Below are 7,398 nucleotides of genomic sequence, written 5' to 3' on the forward strand. Positions count from 1 at the left end.
TTTGCAGAGGGGAAACGGTCCACCTGTTAACACAGAAAAGTTGATGAACAAACACCCAGAGTACCAAAGAGGCGGAAACTCACGGAGAAAGTACAGCAGGCAACATGGATAGTCAGTTGCCTCATTTCTGCCATGAAAATTATCATTTCTCACTGCTGTGAAGGCAGCATGTTCTCACTGCTGTGAAGGCAGCATGTTCCCCAACTTACTCCAACTGGGAACAAAGTTGCAAATGTGCAGAGATGTGTGAGGTCAGGTCTGTGTCCCACTGAAGGTAAAAAGAAGATAAAATATGTGTTTTGGGAATTCAGGGTAAGGCTGATCTCGTTTCCCCAAAGTACAGTACTCTGAAGATCCTTGTGGCCCTGTCATGCGCTTTGTGCTCCGTGTGCTTCTCACTTAACAGAAGTCAATCCAGAACATTATATTATTGACCGAATTGAGCACCATGTGGCTGTGCTGTAGATTCCGAGAAGCGTAATGAGACACATTTAAAGCCTCTGAACATGTCCCTGTTCCTTGCATAATGTAAGAAGAGCTGGAGGCAGTGGCTACATAGTGTAATCATAACAAGAACAGATGGAAGCTAGACTTCCTGAGGTGAATCCTCTTGGCGTCACCCAGGCTGTGGTACAGCGGGTAAATTCGTACCTTATTTTCAATGGAAATAAGAGTAATTGTTCTTGTCTCATAGGGTGACTCTAAGGATGATGGGTTTAACAATCAGTCTTTGTCATAAGTGAGAGACTTCTCTGTTTGTTAAGTTAATTTTAAGAGTTTTTACTCTAGAGAGAATCCAGTGTTGCCTTCCAGGACCTTCTATGATCTGAAAACCTGGTTTAGTCCTCTCATATGTACTATCATAGTAGTTTATATTTCCCCTTTCATATATATATATATATATATATATATATATATATATATATATATATATATATTTTACTGTCAAAGTTTTATTTAATCATTTTTATTTACAACTGAAACTTGGGGGACTCAGAGTTAACATCCTTGCCTGTGAGCTTCTTGCTGTGCTTTATCCAAATGGACCTTGATGAGCCGACTACCATCCAGTTTCACATGAATTCTCTTGCCCACAGTTTGGCTTGGGAAAACCAAGTCCTTCAGGATCGCGGCATGCACAGCTGTCAAAGTGCGGCTCCTGGGATGCTTTTGCTTATTTTTTTATATGACTTTTTCAAGTTGGTTTAGGCAGAATTCTTCTCTGAGCGATAAAGGCAACGTGCTTCCCATTGAACTTTTTCTCCAATTCACGGACTTGCCGGACTTGGATTTTCTGGAAAGATTTCAGTTGAGGAACGGGAACAAAGATAGTAATAGCTTCCCGAACACCGCCAACTTCAGTTTCCTTGGATGCCGTGACACTCAGCTCCCTTACCTGGGCTCTGAGGTCGGAGCTCATCTCCAACTCTGGCAGAGCCTGGGAGATGCCGGACTCGAGCTCGTCCGGCTTCTCGCCATTGGGCTTCACGATCTTCAACCTCGAACTGAACATGGCCTTCTCCGTGGTGAGAGCGCCGGCCTAGGAAGAGCACATTTTTTTTTTTTAATCTTATAAGTTTTTATGTATCATTTACTCCTCAGTGGAGTATCAACTCCAGGACAGCAGAGATGTTATTTGTTGCTTGTTACTTAATGGCTAACATAGTGTGTGACATAGTTAAAAGAAAAAAAAAAAAGTTGTTCAATGACTGGTGGAAGAAAGATCCATAGTTCAGATTATGCCTGATATACAAAAGTGGCTGAAATAATACTTAGTAGACACTCAATTAAACTGAATTATGTAACCTCTAGGCCACCCAGGTAAAAGATCAAAAACCTACTAAATGCTTCCATGAGGATTACACAATGTGTTTGTTGTAGTCATGAATGTAACAGAACTGGAGCATAGTGCTGCCAGAGCATAGCTTGAGAGTGTACATAGAGAGTAGGTTCAGGATAATTCTCATTTTATTTATTTATTTGACAGACGGAGATCACAGTAGGCAGAAAGGCAGGCAGAGAGAGAGAGAGAGGAGGAAGCAGGCTCCCCGCGGAGCAGAGAGCCCGATGTGGGGCTCCATCCCAGGACCCTGGGATCATGACCTAAGCCGAAGGCAGAGGCTTTAACCACACTGAGCCACCAAGGCGCCCTGACTATTTTTAGTGTATAGGTCTATGAATTGAACACATATATATTCATCTAACCACCACTATAATCAGTATGGAGAATAGTCTGTCATCCAAAATACTCTTTCATGCTGTCCACTTGTATTCACACTGGTATGTAACTAGAGTTTTATCTTTATTATTCCACATAAATGGAATCATAGAATATGTGACCATCAGAGTCTACAATCCATACAATCCAAAATTGTTGCCTGAATCAGTGATTTACTCTTTTTATTGCTAAGAAGAATTGCTTTGAAGGGATTTATCACTGTTTGTTTATTCTCCCACTGAAGACAGTTTAGGTTGTTTCCAGTGTTGAATAATGATGAAAAAATAATTGTAGTGAATCTTTTTGGTACCACATATTCTTCTAGTTGAAAGAATATAGTGACAGGGCAGAAAAGTTTTAAAGCCCATTATTCTTAAAGTCTATTGAGAAGTTAATTATATTCAAAAATTTTCAAAAATTATAAAATCAAATGCGTGGCTTGAAGTTTTTTCTAGATGCCTAAGATTTTATTCCAGTGTATTTTGAAAGAATATAACCAAAGGTTGAATTGAGACTACGAGACATTCACTGTTTCTTAGTCTGAATTATGATTATATGCTAGTAAAACAGACAACCAAGGGGCACCTGAGTTGTGCAGTTGGTTAAGTGTCCAACTCTTGATTTTGGCTTAGGTGGTAATCTCAGAGTCATGAGGTCATGAGCTCATGAGGTCCAGCCCCACCTCCACTCTACACTCAGCACAGAAGCTGCTTAGGACTCTCTCTCCCTCTACCCTTCCCAGTAAAATAAATAAATAAATCCTTAAAAAAAAACATACAAAAGAGTTTGTATTTAAGATTATATTATACTGGGGGAACCTGACTGGCTCAGTGGATTAAGCCGTTGCCTTCGGCTCAGGTCATGATCTCAGGGTCCTGGGATCGAGCCCCACATTGGGCTCTCTGCTCAGCGGGGAGCCTGCTTTCCCTCTTTCTGACTGCCTCTCTGCCTACTTGTGATCTCTCTGTCAAATAAATAAATAAAATCTTAAAAAAGATTATATTATACTGAACTGATAAATCATTGAACATTATATCAAAAACCAGTGATGTACTGTCTCTTGGGCAATTGATTTTAAATAAATAAACAAACAAAATTGTATGTAGAGATTTTGCTTTGTTTTGTTCTGTTTTAAGATTATTGAGCATAATCCATCAGAATTTCAGAGGGGGGCCAGGGAACATGTGTTTTATTTACACCCTCCTAAGGGATTCTGATGAACACTTCAGGTTAAGATTGACTGCTCTGAATTTTTGAAATTAAAACCAGAACAATATTGGACAATACCTCACTTCAAAGAAGATGATACAACGTAGTTGATTAGTTTCCATATGTCATGTCATTGTAACCTGATTCTTGGTTAACTTCGAACTATTTCCTTTAAATATTGAAAATAAGACTATTACCTAGATGCCAGAGTTTTCATATTGAGCCCCCCCCCCCAAAAGTTATCGGTAATTCATAGTCAAATATGAAAGGCTTATTAAAGTTGATACTGGGAGGGACGCCTGGGTGGCTCAGTTGGTTGGACGACTGCCTTCGGCTCAGGTCATGATCCCGGGGTCCCTGGATCGAGTCCCACATCGGGCTCCCAGCTCCATGGGGAGTCTGCTTCTCCCTCTGACCTTCTCCTCGCTCATGCTCTCTCTCACTGTCTCTCTCTCAAATAAATAAATAAAATCTTTAAAAAAAAAGTTGATACTGGAAGAGACTGTCCTATTTAAATATATATGACAGCTGTGACTCAGTGTGGATCCCACAGTAAAATTGGAAGTAATGCACTGAGGACTTCCTTTGGCCCCAAAGGGAAGGTAGGTGGTGGATCAGTGCCAGCCCTCTTTTAGCACTTGCTGTTTTACAAGAGGCAAGCATACTTCCAATGTTCAGTCATCTCTCCTAGATTTCCTTTTCCCTATAATTCCAATTCTCATACCAAACTGACTGAGAAACTAAATCTAGTACATCAGGCCACATCTTTCAGTACTTTACTGTCAAGTGTGTCCTGTCTGTGCAATTCCCCTCACTTACTTAAGTCAAAGTATACACACATGTCTCCTGTCGCAGTTAAACATCTCTCCAGAAAAACTGACCTGTTTTCTTTTTTTTTACATGGCAATACGAGTTGCGCTATTTAATCTCTATATGTTTCACAAGAAATAAGTATATACTTAGACTAACATATCTGGCCCATCAGGTAGAACAGCCCAAAGGAATGACAGAGGTTGGTTACCTGAGGTATTAGAATCAGTTCACCAAAGAAATAAAGTAACAAGAATGAGTTTTATCATGATTTAAAGAATTGCTTCTTCCCTAAATAACAATATTTGTTGCTCAAACAGGATCACAGATGATTGATTGGTAGGTAGGAAATTCGTAGTTCTAAATTGGTACTATTTCCACTGAGCAATTTTGATGTAAAAAAACAGTAGCTGTGATAGAAGATAGAACAACAGGAGAAAACCAAAACAAAACCTTCAAATGGCTTTTATTTAACAAAACTGCTTTGGGGGCACCTGGGTGCCTCAGTGGTTTAAGACTTTGCCTTCTGCTCAGGACATGATCTTAGGGTCCTGGGATCAAGCTTCCCCCTCTGCCTCTGCCTGCCTCTCTGCCTACTTGTGATCTTTCTCTCTCCCTCTGTCAAATAAATAAATGAAATCTTAAAAGAAAAAAAAAAACTGCTTTTACTTACAAACACATGCCTACTGGTCTGGAATGGTTAATTCAGCTCGTGGAAAAAGTTTCTTATTTCCTTTCTTTCTTTTTTAAGTCTATGGATTTATTAAGAGTATTATCAGTGACTTTCTTAGGATAAATTCATTTTACAAAATGGCTTAGTATCTGTTCCCTTCGTTCATGGCTATGAGGTTAAGTAGGGATAAAGACAGACCTATTATTCACATGTTTTTAAAACCCTGAAATTTGAAGTTTAAGAAGAATGGGCCAATATGCTCCCTGGCTTATTGGAGAAGTAGTTATATAATTCATTTTTGCAGAATGCTTGACATTCTACCTGAGTTCATAAATGTTCATCCTTTTAGAAGGGGAAAACATCAAGTTTATACTGTCAAGGTTAAGGAAAGTGAATTCCTTTTACTTTAGGTCATAAGCTTCTTAAACAGGCTTTTAATTTGAGTTTCTTACAAAAGATTATCTGAGCTACTGGGAATTCTTTCTAAAAGACTTAATTATGTACTCATTTAGTAAAGAAGAGTTCCATCCTCTTTCTGACTTATAGTTCAATGAGGCTTTCTTTCTCTGGCTTTGTTTTCATAAATGCCTAACCAGGTTAAAATGTAAAAGTGCATTTGTTAATGACATTCACTATTGCCATTTATATTTAAATAGTGCTAGACAATTATGACATGATTTAGTTATTTCTTTTGAATATTAATGTTTCACAATGCTTGAATGCTTGTCCCATCCAAAGCTTCAAGTTTAGTTTAAAATTTTTTATAATGCAAATGCAGTTACACATTTAAAATCCCACTATCATAAACATAACTATTAGTTCCACTTTAAATGCCAAAAAGAGACGGAGCTTTAACAAGCTCTTTCAAACAATTTCATTCTAATATGAACAAAAAACTAAGAAGAGAGAGATGTGCTCCTAAATATATTTTATATTCTTTTTACAGAGGACTTTCTTTCCTCTTTATTCTTTTTCTTTTTTTTTTCCTGCTTCTTTCCTCATAAGTTTGTAGGAATTTAGCTTCATTGAGGCAGGTGGAAGAATGAGGTTTCCCTTTGGGCACGCTGAGCACTAGGAAGACCATTTCTCTTTACCACATCTGGGCAACCTAGATGTCTAATTAAATAAATGGCCAGACAAATAAGCACTTGTTAGTTTGGCATTTTTATGATATAAACAAGAAAAAGAAGTTGTTTTAAGCATATTTGAACAGATATAACTGTATTTTTATCTTCTGAGCAAAAAAAAAAAAAAAAAGTTACAGGAGATGTTATAAAATGTCAGAGTAAACATTCACAAGACAGGAGGTCCTAGACTAAGAACATAATAAACCAAGAGCCGACAATCAGACCAAACATACCACACAAGCATTACTTACCCGCTGAATCACATTGCACATTTGTGATGTTTCTATTCTAATAAAGCAAATAACTACCTTTTGAGTTTTTAAGTTTGTAGGGGAGTGTGGAGGATGTTCACTAAACATAGAGTAAGGATATGTTTGGATGGCTTTGATTGTTTTTGCTACTGAGTAGGTAAAGATTATAATAGCCTCCTATTTTGGCTTACAGTTGTGTACCTTTACGTTTTATTCATGCGTTTTTTTTCTCCCTATGTACTGATCAATCATTCTCTGTGTTTCTCTGTGTTTCTCTGTGTTTAGTATCATTATTATCTCATATCCCATTTTACAAATAAGGAAACAAGTCTAAGTGATGTGCTTAGGGTCACAGGAGTATTAAATAATGGAGCCAGGGTTTAAAACAAAGTTTTAAGGTCCAGCTTTAGACCGTGTTCTCATTCAAGACACTATGTATTTAAGCATCCTTGGAAAGACTTTGATGTGGACACTAATTAAAATATTTAAGGCCCAATGCAGAGCGAAGTAGTGGGCTTTGAAATCTTGCACTAGGATAATCTCTTATAATGAGGTTGATATTATGCTTCCTCCTATGAGATGCTTTTGATTATATTTGTAACATACCTTAGAGAAAGTTTACTATTGCAAGGAAGTAATAAAACACTATAAAAGGAGTTCTCGTAATTCCTCAAGTCCCGTTTTATTTAATACCAATTTACAGGTGTTCTTTCTACGACACTTTTCTTAGTTAAGCATTGACTGTTCATTGTATAGAAAGAAGTTGGATTATCTATACTAGTTATTTGAAGTTCTTGGAAAATTAAAACACTGTGTACTCATTACAAGGTATGGATACATCAGGGTGTAGTTATTTTAACTGTAAGAAGGGACTTTGAGATCTAAATCAAGTCTCTGGGGGAACATCTTACTTTGGTTCTACTTTATATTATCATCAGCCCTTCCTTTTAACCCATACCTCATGTTTTCTAAAAATAGCACTAGCTCAGCAGAGATCCACATTTGGGTATACTACCAACAGTAAACTCATTTGAGGGCTTTATGGGCATTTATATATCTTTGCTCTGCTAATTTTAATAACCAGGCATCTATTCTTAGCAGAAGAAAGTA

General features: G+C 37.6%; 1 pseudogene across 1 annotated transcript; it reads right to left on the bottom strand.

Annotated features, from left to right (window-relative positions):
- Positions 1 to 1,024: 1,024 nt before the first annotated feature.
- On the bottom strand, positions 1,025 to 1,545 carry LOC111147082 (annotated as a pseudogene). The gene has a single exon (XR_002640590.1). The product of XR_002640590.1 is annotated as a 40S ribosomal protein S7 pseudogene (transcript).
- Positions 1,546 to 7,398: the final 5,853 nt, after the last annotated feature.

Source organism: Enhydra lutris, unplaced genomic scaffold (genome assembly GCF_002288905.1).
Source record: "Enhydra lutris kenyoni isolate GAN:26980312 unplaced genomic scaffold, ASM228890v2 scaffoldscaffold15, whole genome shotgun sequence".
In the NCBI taxonomy this organism is placed as follows: Eukaryota; Metazoa; Chordata; class Mammalia; order Carnivora; family Mustelidae; genus Enhydra; species Enhydra lutris.